This window comes from Silurus meridionalis, chromosome 4 (assembly GCF_014805685.1).
Source record: "Silurus meridionalis isolate SWU-2019-XX chromosome 4, ASM1480568v1, whole genome shotgun sequence".
Taxonomy (NCBI): Eukaryota; Metazoa; Chordata; class Actinopteri; order Siluriformes; family Siluridae; genus Silurus; species Silurus meridionalis.
In genome coordinates this window covers 28,590,492-28,604,496 of record NC_060887.1, presented here as the reverse complement: position 1 = coordinate 28,604,496, position 14,005 = coordinate 28,590,492, and the positions used below count along the sequence as shown (strand labels likewise).

The following is a 14,005-nucleotide window of genomic DNA, read 5'->3' as shown; positions in this document are numbered from 1 at the left end:
TTTATTGTTAATTTGAGGTTCTGCTAGAAATAAACACACTACATGTGAGTTGTTTTTGCACCTATTTGCAGAATATATTTTTATGGATGCAAAGCATGCCACATTTGAGTAGATTTTGTCAAGAATTTGTCAAGCTGCATGTACTGGAGATTTACATTTCATTCTAATTATACACAGCTTTAAAAATGCACTTCAAGAACTGGATTACATTATACATGATAATAGATTAGATAGACAAGGGTTAATTTAATGTCACTACATGTGACATTAAATTAAGTATTCTATTGTTAAGCCATACCTTTTATCTACATACTTCTGTGCCCTGTTCAGTCATATGTAAATATCAGATATTGTACATGTATGATGAGCTCCAGCTCGTAACATGTATACATGTAAATTCTGTTTACGCTCAGGCCGAAGCTGATTAGAAATTTGTCTAATTCAGGGTGAACATACTGTATAATTATTACCTCTACCATTACAAACATTGATTATGTTTTTTTTTATATAACGTTCTATTCCTGAGAGGGCCTGTAGAATCTCTGTCACTCTTTCAGGGCAAAAGTACATAATAAAACATCCTGATCAATATTTTATCTTTGCATTTCTCTGAAATGACACTTATGACATAACCAGGACAAGTCAGACCTAATGCATTGTTAAATCATTTATTTCTGCATACATAACTATAAAAATATCTCAGTCCACATCACCATGTTTTAAGTACTGCAAACTCAATGAACCATGTAACATCCTGTGACTATGATGTGGTATAATAAAAACAGAACATAGACAAATTTGTAACAGATTTATCATATAATTATTTAATGACATTTGCAGACCTGATAATTATAAATGTTTTATAACAACATACATTTTTGCAGTATATCTTTTGCATGAATACCCCTAAATGTAAAGTTTCACTAAAGTTCTTTACTTGTCCTTTTGCATAATACTTTAATATTTCATTGTCCTAAAAGACAATACCACAATACCTTAAGGTTTTACTAAATTATATTCCGGGTTAAATTATAAGATGAATTATGTGCACATTTACATACATTTGTACTTACTTTATACATTTAGGAAGCTAGAAAAAATATATTAATTTATATCTGGACACTGTGTCTGAAATTTGTAAATATGCATGTCAGTGTTCACTCTGGCACTTCTCAACATACTCAGAAAATGTATAAATGCTGAATAGGAATCTTTCTTTATATTTGTAATTGGTATTACCTAGAGCTGAACTTATTTTGTTCAGATTCTATACACAATTGCAAATCAGACACCAATATCAGTCATAACATTATGGCCACCTGCCTAATATTGTTTTGGTCCCCCTTTTGCTGCCAAAACGGCTCTGACCTGTCGAGCATTACAGCTATTAACTTCTTCAGCAATTTGAGCTACAGGAGCTCATCTGTTGGCTCAGACCACACGGACCAGCCTTCGCTCCCACGTGCATCAATGAGATTCATTGGACCACTTTTGATAGATACTGACCGCGGCAGACCGGGAAAATTTCACAACAGCTGCTGTTTTGGAGATGCTCTGACCCTGTCATCTGTCCATTACCATTTACACCTTGCCAAATTCACTCAAATCCTTACGTCTGGCCATTTTTTCTGCTTCTAACACACAATCAACTTAGGGACAAAATGTTCACTTGCTGTCTAATATATCCCACACACTAACAGCTGCCATGATGAAGAAATAATCAGTGTTTTTTACTTCATCAATCATTTGAGATGGTTTGGACACGTGCAGAGGAGGGACATGGAGGATATCTGTAGGAGCATGTTGAGGATGGAGCCACCAGAAAGGAGGAAAAGAGGAAGGCTAAGGAGGAGGTTTATGGATGTGGTGAGGGAAGTCATGCAGGTAGTTGGTTTGAAAGAGGCAGATGTAGAGGACAGAGTAGTATGGAGACAGATGATCCTCTATAGCGACCCCTAATGGGAGAAGCCGTAAGAAAAATATTTACTTCACCAGTCATAATGTTGTCATAATGTTTTGAATAGTTGGAGTATGTATACAAATAGCTAAGAACAATTATTAGCAAAATTATTTACTAGAAGAAATACAAAAGATGCTGCCCATTTAAAGCCTAAATTGGCTCTAATTCACCTACATCAGAAGCTAAACAATTAGTCTAGTGCTATTTATAAAGGTTTACACGACAGAAATGTTAGAGAAATATACATTAGGATATTTATTTATTTGAAATTTTAATGCTCTGTAACTCAAAATTTCTACAACTGTTAGAATACGATTCTGTCAGTACGATTACAACACAGAAACAACCAAATTAACATGGTTTTTAAAGCCTAGAGTTCTGAAGTGCTGTTCACCAGACTTTCTGAGCCACTAGGTGGCAGGATTGTAATACTTTCTCCGAATAGCACGTGACTACAGATTACACGATAAAGGCTATACTGCACATTTGTGCTGCATATTTGCATTTTATATTGTTGAAACTGTTATATTCGAATGTCAAAATGGTATAAAACTCTATAGAGTGTAAATTAAAATTAGGAGACGACTTCTTCCTCTTTTGGCTGCAACCGGTAGGGGTCGCCATAGTAGATCATCCGTCTCCATACTACTCTGTCCTCTACATCTGCCCCTTTCAAACCAACTACCTGCATGTCTGTCTTCACAACATCCATAAACCTCCTCCTTGGTCTTCCTCTTTTCCTCATTCCTGGTGGCTCCATCCTCAGCATTCTCCTACTGATATACACCATGTCCATCTCAATCTCGCCTCCCTCACCTTGTCTCCAAAACATCCTACATGTGCTGTCCCTCTAATAAACTTATTTCTAATCCTGTCCATCGTCGTCACTCCCAACGAAAACCTCAACATCTTTATCTCTGCTACCTCCAGCTCCACCTCCTGTCTTTTACTCAATGCCACGGTCTCTAAACCATACAACATCACAGGTCTCACCACAGTCCTATAAACTTTCCCTTTCACTGTTGCAGATACCCTTCTATCACAAATCACTCCTGCTATCACTCTTCTCCACCCACTCCACCCTACCTGCACTCTTCACTTCTCTAACACACACACACTCACTGCACAGTTGACCCCAGGTACCTAAACCTTTTTCATTACTTCTGACACTGTTAAATCACAGATGTGCTGTAAATAAATAAGATGAGATCATTTTTTTTTTGTTTACATGTTTTGATTAAGGTTTGAAATGTAATTTATCCTCCTTTTATTTTTAAATAATTGTCTCATCTGCCAATAAATCTGTTTAGAAGTGTCACTGATAGACATAGGGTTGAATTTATATCAAGAGTTAGACTTAATATAGAAAGTCAGAAGACAACAGATCCTCCAAATTATAGGAAAAAATAAAGACAAATAGACAATCGGTTTGGGAACTTGCAACAACAGCTGGATTTTGCATGATCAGTCTGCTTGCCTGTGATAATCACTCTGTTTTCTTTAGAAGATTTTTTCCTTTGTGTGTTTGTAGACGGATTCAAATAAAAGTATGTTTACTGACTTATTATACAGAATGTAGTTGTTGAATAATGAACCGTATGATAGTTGGTATGGTATGTCAGGCCGACATCATGAAAATTACATGGAGAATATGTCAAATAAAATGGCACCAGCTGCAAAGTGTACTTCCTTCTTTAGTCTGGAATTTTCAAAGAACATTAGAACCAAGCTCTAAATATACAGTGATAAAATATGTTTTCTCAGTTGTGTTTACCTATGTATCTGTAATCAGATATTATCTTGTGAGAGATGTTTTATGATCGTTTTCTGTCTTTTTTATTTATTTATTTATTTTACCAAACCATTGTCCATTAGGCACACTGAAATATAATAAGTGCATAATTATCATGCTAGTGTTGCACTAAATAATCCAGTTATAATGATACACAACCAAAGCACATCAGGCTCATCAGGCAAATGCCTGCTCTTGTCAATTTCAAGAGCATTACTCATTGACACATTTGGATTAATGAAAGCACATTAATAAATGATGCATTATGCATGTTGGGGAGAGGGTAAGATGTGACCTCGGTGCTCAGTCAGAGCACAGAGGCGGATGGGTGTCTCGGGGTGAGTAACCCTCTCTGTGTATTATTGTAGCTATTTGTAATTTTCTCACGGGATGATTTTACATTTTAATGTTCTTTATTCCTCTTTTTGATTATGCTGGAAGCTTAGCAGACCTGTGTGCCCACTCTATGGACTGAGGTTTGTGAGAGTCACAGATACCCTGTGGTGAAATGAATTCTGTCTACAAAATTGCTTCTGATGAAATGAAGTTAGGAATCTAAAAATAAGCATAGAATCAGCATAGAATCAGCAGACACACTTTTATCTGCCTGCTTCCCATGGTGTTCCTATTGATTCTGCAAGAGCTCTGCTCTGCTCCATTCAAAGCTTTGGCTAGCAGCCTGGAGTTAGTGATTATCTGAACATGGCAGTAGGAAAATCAGATTGAAATTACTAGTCAATGTTTTCCATGTGTAATAGGCTAATACAATTTCAAAAAGTGGTTCTCAAAATGGGGCCTACATGCTGTGTTTGCAGAGGGTATTTATTATTATTATTATTATTATTATTATTATTATTAAGAGTAGTATTATTATTATTGTAATTGCAGGATGATGTATTAGTATTAGGTGTATTAGAGAGTCAAGAGGCTTTTATTGTCATTTCTACTATACACAGTGGTACACAGTACACACTAAAAACGAAACAACATTCCTCCAGAACCCTGGTGCTAAACTAAACAACACAGAGCTACAACACAACTCAAAACTACATAAAGTGCATTCAATGCAACCTAGTGCAAAGAGAGTGCAACAGACAGAGAGTGCAGACAGACAACACAAGACAAAACACATAACCCAAGATAGCGCCGACCAGTAAACCTACTGTATACTCTGATTATTAAGTGTAAAAACTATAACTGGGAGTAAATATAAACAGACACAATGCAGTGCAAAAAACAGCAGTAGCAGCAGTCAAGAGGTGCAACAAAACAGCAGGTAAACAGTGTAATGCGTTTCAAGTATAAATAATTACAAATAAATGATGGTGGAATGGATTGCGATGAGTAATGAGTGTGTGTTAAGTTCAGGTTGTACAGTTCGGTAACACACATTTGAGTGAGTGTGTGTGTGTGTGTGTGTGTGTGTGTGTGTGTGTGTGTGTGTGTGTGTGTGTGAGTTCCATTTCAGTCAGTTCCATTTCATCAGGTTTAGATTAAAATAAAAGCAAAGTTGTTATAGATATTCATAAGCAACTGCCACATTCTACCACTCCCACCCTGTCTTCTTTTTACACACACCAGTTTACTGAATGTGTAAATGCTGCAGTGTGCACTTTGCACAAGCTAACTGACTATACTAAGGAGGCATCAACACAGTGCCATAAGCTGTACAATATCTAGCTTCAAGAAAACATATACAGGGTCAGTTTTACTCCATTTCCTACAACCACTGTTATTTGTGCTTTAACACTAAAGCGTTTATTCGGAAACCACTATTTTTTTCTAAATCGCAAACAAAATTGCAATACCTACACCGTGTTCTTGACCAAATTTGAAACGTGACCAAATTGTTAAAGTAATTAATAGTTAATTATACATACTGTATATATGACACATTGAATGATCACTTGAATTTAAGAAATTTCAGATTAGGCACTGATGTGTTTTTATAATCACAACTATTTATAATTTTTTTTTAATAAGTAACATCCAGTTTGAATTCTGGCATAAATAAAAAGACAAATAACAACAACAACAAGGATTTATTCATTGTTTGTTTTGCTTTGTTTCACAGATTTACGTTTAATAAATAAGTATATATATATATATATATATATATATATATATATATATATATATATATATATATATATATATATATATGCAATTCATTGTGATTCATAGGATATTTAAGAAGATAAAGGAAATAATTTCAACCTGGGTTTTACAATTACCTATAAAATTAATGTTGCTAATATTCTCCTGAGCAATGTTTATGGCTTATATAGGAAAGCAGTGGAGTATAATAATAAAACTAGATCATATTCTGCAAACAGAAGAGGGTTTGTGATGTGTTCCATACTAAAAAGGATTCATAACTGCAGATGTTTTAAGCTTAAGAGCAGAAAACTGTGTCAGATAAATAGAAGCTGTGTGTGTAGCAGAAGTTTGCCTCAGGTTATCATATTATATCTGATTCATGTTACGCTGTCATGGGTAACAAAGTACGATGTTGCTTTATAGTATGTGTACTGATTTGGCTCTGATGCACAAAGGTAAAATCCCTCACATGATCACTCAGCTATCTGTGTTTACTTTAAAAATCTGGGAGAGGAAGAATATTTCTTTATTTCAGGTGATAAATCTACTCTGAATAATCCATCAAATAGCAACAGTAGTACAAAATCTTTAGCCAGCCCTGGCATGGTGTCAATTTGCCTGCAGCAAGGTTGTCTGTCCAACCAAGCTCTAAACTATTATTTTTCTCTAGATAATGTATGACACCTGCATTATTTTACTCTCTGCCTCCATATACTGGAGTTTACATGGCAGGGTATGGGTGTATACCAGTAATTCTTATGGATCGAATAATTTTACAGACATTATGCATGACATTATCCATCCACTGACAGTTTAGTCTTTTTTTGTTACCTGACATGCTACACTCTGTGAAGCATAAAAGCTGCTACTCCTATCATTTTGAGCTTCTTCAATCTCTAGCTCCTGCTTCTTTGTTTGACTGCTTATTGTCTCTTTTTTTGTCAATATAAAGATTCCTCTGATAACTAGCACCATTATTGTCAATCAAACAAAAAACATACAAACTGAGCTTTTAAGAAGTGATAAATCATATTCTGTTTGGAGAAGGTTACAGTGTTACAATGCTGTAAAGTCCTCCAAGGCCACAGTTCGACCCTAAACTGGTGTTTGTGTGGAGTTACTTGCCTCTGTATTTGTTAGAATGTATTAGTCCTGCACACACAGTTTTTCAGCATAGTGAGGCTTGTAGCTCTTTAACTGCAACTCTGACAAGGATAAAGTGATTATGTGAATAATCTAATAATCTTAGTCGTTCGATTTTGTCTATCTATAGGTAAGCGTATATTATTAGACTGTCCGGCAGAGGTCAAAGTTAAGAGCTGATACATTTCATATAAGTAAATCTTGGTCTGTGCAGACAAGCCACAATTGTTCTTGTAGAACTAAATAAATCTATATCTTGCTGTGACTTTTCTTTGTTACACCCCAAAAACTATAAAAAAAAATATTGTTTATTATGTAATAATATTTAAAAAAAGTTCTATAAGCATATCTTTTCATTTATTTGTTTTTAATTATTATTTTCGTGCTTTTTTTTGTTGACAACATGTACAATTTAATTCTAATATTAAGAGAGAGGGACAGAGAGGGAGAGAGAATGAGAGAGAAAGGGGGGGTATTTGACCCATTACAGTAGCAGCTGTATTTATCTACTAATGTATATTCATTATGATAGATAGATAGATAGATAGATAGATAGATAGATAGATAGATAGATAGATAGATAGATAGATAGATAGATAGATAGATAGATAGATAGATAGATAGATAGATTTTCATTGCATAGTACAGCAAGTGCAGATGAATATGTACAGGCTATAAAGGTGTGAAAATGTGCATATACTAAGTATACTAAGAGTATACATATAAAATGTATATATATTATAGCAAGATGTGTGTAAGGCACTGTATATTTTCATAAATATGAGATAAATGTACAATATGGGATATGTACAATGAATGTAAAACTGTACAAAAGTAAGGCACAGTGTATATATACAGTAGATGATATATAGACAATCTAGGATGTGCTATGAATTTACATTTATACTAAGTTTTAATTATCCAGAGATGATATGAAAGTGAATCACTTGCCATTGAATGTTATTAATGCAATTAATTACTTTTGAACAATTTGCAATACGCAGGTTCATTTGTTTTGAAGGATACCCAGTTATCCAATCACCTTTCATCACGGCATGCCCCAATTATCATAAGTGGGCGTGGCTTGCAAAGCTGCGCGCGGGAGCCTGGTTTTCAGAAAGGGGCGTCCTTTAGAAGACAGACTGGAGGGTCTGCGTGTCTGCGCAGCTCACGTATAATATACGGTGTCTAAACGTGTGCGTGTGTTTGTGCGCGTGATGCGCAAGTCGCTGGCTTTCAGGTCTCTGTGCAACGCGTGTTGGAAGCACTAGCGCACTTCTGATATTTCTCTAGAGGTGTGTGTGTGTGTGGTTTTTTGGAGTAACCAAACAGATACTGAGCAGGTATGTAAGCCTTTTAAATGTGATTCGTCCCACAGAAACTGTTTTGCGGTGTAACATCTGTTTGTGCTGTTACACCAGGCATTCTGCATGCATGCACAATAGTTTAATTAACGTTACATACCATTACTTTGTTGTTTCTTTGGGACTTTGCGGCGCGCGTGTGTGTGTGTGTGTGTGTGTGTGTGTGTGTGTGCTGAGCTGAATTTTGATTATTATTATTATTATTATTATTATTATTAATTGTTCATTGTTTGATTTCGGTAGCTTGTTTCACAGCACTGGCTTATGCTGCTGTAGGTGTTTTCCAGGTGTAAAAGGTTGTCAGCATATTTTTATTGATTTGCAAAATAAATGACCTTTAAAGATTTTCTAGTGAATTTGTAATTTTCATTAACCCCCCTTTCAAAAAACAATGCCCTAGATCTATTTTACTAGAAAAAAAAAAAAAAAAAAAAAAATATATATATATATATATATATATATATATATATATATATATATATATATATATATATATATTTATTTGTAATAGAAGATTTATGAACCTGTCATTATTTCATGTGCCTTTGGTGTGTTTTTAGATGTATTTCTTCATGTATTGTGCATAATGCCTGAAACTTTATACCTTTTGTCAAGCATAAACAAAAATCCTCTTATATTAGTCTATCTGAAATTGTTACATCCATTTTTCAGTCTAATTTGTGCACAATGTATCTCACTGCACCTAAATGTATGTTTTAACATGAGTATTTTATGAATGAATGAAATACATGTTACATAATATAATCCATTGGCAGCTGCTCAAAACCAGTGACCCGTAACCAGGCATTCTGAAACCACCACATAGTCTGTTTAACACAAGATCTGCACAGACTTCTGTCTGTTCCACCACTATTGAGGAATAGCCCATGACATTTTCTTATAGAAATTGAAAGCTATTTTATCAAAGTTATATGACAAGTATTATTAAAAAATGTTTTATGATTTAATTTCTCATCCCTTTCTATTGTGAACGATCTTGGATCTTCATCGTAACGGATGGATCGACCCTGGATGTGCCGGATGTTCTGCAATTGTAAGTACATGTATAAATCACTGACTGTGTGCTGTGGTTGGATAAAATCTGAATTGTCGTGCCGTACCTTCATTGCCTGCTGTTTCTGTAGTGGCATAAATCAACACACAGGCATTTCACACACTCCCCACGTGGGGATCAGTGTATCCAGATGGTTTCCATTTTGGGACTCATACTCATTCACAAAACTATCAAAGGATTTGTGGGTGACCAAGAGGTATAGTCATTTCCAAATCAAACAGCATCTACATCAAACTGCTTTCCTTTAGGTTAGACTAAATCTACAGCACTTTTCAGTCAACGCTGTTAGCTGTGAATAAATGGCATCAGTCAAGATAATAGTGCAAATTTGTGTTTATGTTCATTTTAAGTATGATTTTTCACTGAACTTGTTGGGCTTGTCTTTGTTAAGTGTCCTGTTTTGGGTTTTTTCCCAAATCGCCTGGTTTTTAATCCGCTAAACTCCAGCATGATGGATTAAATGCAACAAATTCTGAAGCCTTACAAACCAGAGATTAAAAAACACCCACATCTAGCCAAGTCTCCAGTGACTGTGCTGTCAGTGTTTTATTTTGTTTTACCACATTAATTTCAAATGACCTGTTCAAATGAGCTGAGAGTAGTAAGGGGAAACCTCGAGTGTTTTTCCATTTCATCCCAAGCCCAGGAAGCATGAGCGCTGGAACAATCCAAATGATTGCTATTGATCAGCTGTTATAAATCACAGTCCTCTCAATTACCATCAAGCCCTAAATAGCTCAGTTGCAAGAGCGACTTATTATACCTTGCTGATATACAATGTGATTGCATAAATTACTGGAAAATTGTGAATTTCTGTGGAGAACTGTGGGAACTGGAATGCTGATATGAGGGAGAAAATATTTCTTGACTCATATGCCACAACTCACATTCTCTTGATGCTGGTCTTTAAGGGCTTTATTTGCTAATAGACATTTGTGTGTTTGTGTTTGTAAAATAGATTTAGGTTTTTGGTGTATTTATGTATATTTATATGAATAATATTCTACTAACTTGTGTATGTGTATATATATATATATATATATATATATATATATATATATATATATATATATATATATATATATACAAATTAGTTTTGTCATTCATTAAATTCCAGGAAAAGGTGTATATTATATTTTCACTTCAAATTGATCTGGTGAAGCTTAAAGGTGCAGATATAAAGACTTTGCAACTTTCAGATGCCTGATGTCTGTCTAATGTACAATATCATGTATAATCTTAAAATATACATTTACTGAATTGGTTAAACTTTGTCAAGACCAGGCTAACTCATAATTCGCAATTGCAACGTAGCCACACACACACACACACACACACACACACACACACACACACACACACACACCATAGCTCTACTTGTTTAATTTACCTCAGGTTTTGTTTGATTTATGGACAAGAGGAAGCTCATTTTCGATCAATACTTTTGTATTGACCGAGCATGACCATACAACTTCCATTTCAGTCAGATATTCTATGCAATGCTCTATCCAAAAGGTCAACTTATTTGCTCTACTCTTACAGTCACACTTCTTCGTTCAGAGTAGTTCATATTTTCATTATTTGATGTTAAGCTTGGAACTGAATCTAAAAACATGTAGTGTTTATTATTTCACAGTAGCCATTAGGGTTTTACATGGCTTCCAGCTGTACACCATGATTGCTTTATGTGATCCATGCGGAGTGACTCCAGTGGGGCAACACTGACTTTTCATGTACTAATATTCATCATTTACTGTTGAACAGATTTGAGTGCCTCAGTTTTTCTGAAGCTAACTCTTGTAGCAAACTGTGACTGGATGTCATTAGTAATTATACAAATGTTGTTTTTAAAGGATGTTGCTTTTTTTTTTGCCACATATTTTGTATGGTGTGCATTTTAATGTGAGGTTTGACATGTTTTGGGCATGTATTAATGAAAAACCAAATGTTCTTTCTGGAATAGTCATAAAAGACAAACAGTAATCAACAGACTCAGTACCTCAGCACTGATTAGATCCTTATAATTTAATCTGAGGTATTTGATCAAAAGATAAAGTGTGTAGCACAGCATGACTTTGTATTTGAGAACCTTGATCTAGACATCAAGTTATGAAAGTCTGTAAATAAAAGCACTAATGGTATAACTGGAATTTCGCATGCCATACTTTTATATTATTGAGGTGGCTGCATTTGTCGATTGAAAGCTGACTCAAGTGCCAGATGCATCAGTTGGGATTTGTCTCTCAGACACTCAGACTTGATTAGAGGCTTAAAAATAATGAACAGTTGGAGCATTCAATGCTCCCTTATGTCTCTGTCAGTGATGAGTAACAAGCACCCTCAATAAAGGCTTTTTTCTCCAGTCATGATGCTGCATAGTGACAGCAAGTAAGCATTGCAGGTAACCGTTTGCAGAAAAATGTAGAACCTTATCTCCTGATTGCATCTCTTACACACACAAAAACACACGAAAAATGTCTATATTTGTTAGTTGAATAATGAGTTTCTGATCTAACTAATTCAAGGCTAATTCAAGACGGTGAAATCTTCAGCCATTTGATTCATTTGTCCACTAGGGTTAATAGCAGAGAAAGCAGCTTGTTTTATCTATTTGCAGTGTAAAATGATAGCTTCACCTGCAGAATATGAAGTGTCATGACATTTTCGTAGTGCTCTGTTCATTTGCTCTGCTGTTGGTTATAACAATAAATGATCATTTGATTTGCTTCTTTGCAAAAAAAATGGTCATTTTTTATTAATATTTGAATCTTTGTTAAGTATAGAAAGAGTATCCCTGAGATGTATATTACCATTGTAGAAAACCAGGAAGACTTTTTGTCTATAGTGCCTATGTCCAATATCTCTTGATTTGTGGTCATACAGATGTGTGTGTGCAGGTATTTAAACCAAATCACAGGTTTTCACCTAATGTTCTTTGCAAATAAACTGGTACAAATACGGTTCTTAAATCTACAGGGTGTCCAAAAAGTGGACTCATCGGCTTGATGATGAGCACCTTTGCTTGTAATCAGGAAGCCAATGTTTTCCCTATGGATAGAGCGTTTTCAACCAAAGACAGCTTTTTTTACAGTATGATTATTGCTGATTTTTCAAACGGAACCAGTGAGATAAATTGCTGTGTCATGGCAAGAGACAACTTGCCATGACAGGCACTGCTTGGTTACTGAAGTTACTGAATACAAACATTTCTCTTATTAATCTAATATTTCCTAATACATTTTAATTAAATCCTATATTCTACTATGTAAACCTTAGAGAATGTTGTGTTTCAAAATCTTAGAAGATCAGCAGTTCATCAAAATCTGGGACAAACAACCATGCCACAAAGTCTCTGTAGTCACTTTGTTTTCTATTCAGATATTTGATGAGAGCATTAACTGACACTTTTGATTTGTACCTGTCTTATTTATGTTATGCTTTAAGCTGCTGCCACGTGATTGACTGATTGTATAATTGCATGAAAGTGGCCGGTGGGTGTGAAATGTTTAATCCCTGTCTTTGGATCTCAGTGTTTTATCATTCTCCATTGCACAGCCAAATTTGACCTTATTTAACACCCCATTTACAACTTTTCATCTCATTACCTAGGTGTTCATGAATTTGCTTTGACAGAAAATGCAAAACACATGTTTTTGTAACCCTCCAGGACACTGGTTTGAAAATCCTGCATTTTGGGTGTTTTTTCTCGTTATTCTCTTTTTAGATCTATTTATTTTTATCTTAACATCAAATACAAACAACATGACCAATACATGACTGCATAATATGTTTCATTCAAATAAATACATTTATATAAGTATTTATTTGGTATTCTTGTATTAGCAGTGTTATGCTTATTAGAGGTGTTTCGCATGACCTAATTTCAGCAGTAACAGCTGACAACAGAGACAGATTATTACATAGCAATGTCTCTAATACGCAGGAGCTAAATAACACATACAGAGCCGTCCAGAATTTTTTGCATTCCTCCAGAAATGTTAGTTTAAAATAAAAAATTACAAAAAATAATTCAGATTTCGCTTTCAAACTATAGAAACAAAAACTCACTTTTTAGAAATGATTTTTTTAAATAATATTAGTTCAAATTTAAGGTATATTTGAAATAAATTTAAATAAATTTATATTTATTTATTTATGCAGAACAAAGAACCATTTACTAGTAGTCTTTAGGATGCTAAAAGCTGAAATTCCTGAAATTTGTCACATCACTGAACTATATAAAACACATCTGACAGACATTTCAACCAGTACTGATATAGAACAACGTGATGAGCTTCATTTTTAAAGTAGGCTATTCAGTTTTTTCAGTAGAGTTCTTTTTTGAATTAATGTTCAATTCTTTCTCTGCAGTCTAATTAGTAGTTAATTGTTTGAGTGTATAGGATTGCTTTCACTCTTCCCTACCAAGATACATCGATCTGTCTGCAGTCAGTGATCTCACTGGGCAAAAGCGTAGAGTGTCACCAGTAACACTAGGAAGAGCCATATTCCCAAAATAACACCTCAATTTTATCTCTCTCTCTCACTCATATATACATATATATTATACT

The 14,005-nt window shown here is 34.7% G+C and overlaps 1 protein-coding gene across 1 annotated transcript in view; it reads left to right on the top strand.

The window, feature by feature from the left end:
* Positions 1-9,396: 9,396 nt before the first annotated feature.
* The window catches only part of epb41l3a (erythrocyte membrane protein band 4.1-like 3a), a 71,374-nt gene continuing 66,765 nt past the window's right edge, over positions 9,397-14,005 (top strand). The window contains exon 1 of the mRNA XM_046846493.1: positions 9,397-9,413. The gene's annotated coding sequence lies outside the window, so the exon portion shown is untranslated. The remainder of the gene's footprint in view (positions 9,414-14,005) is intronic.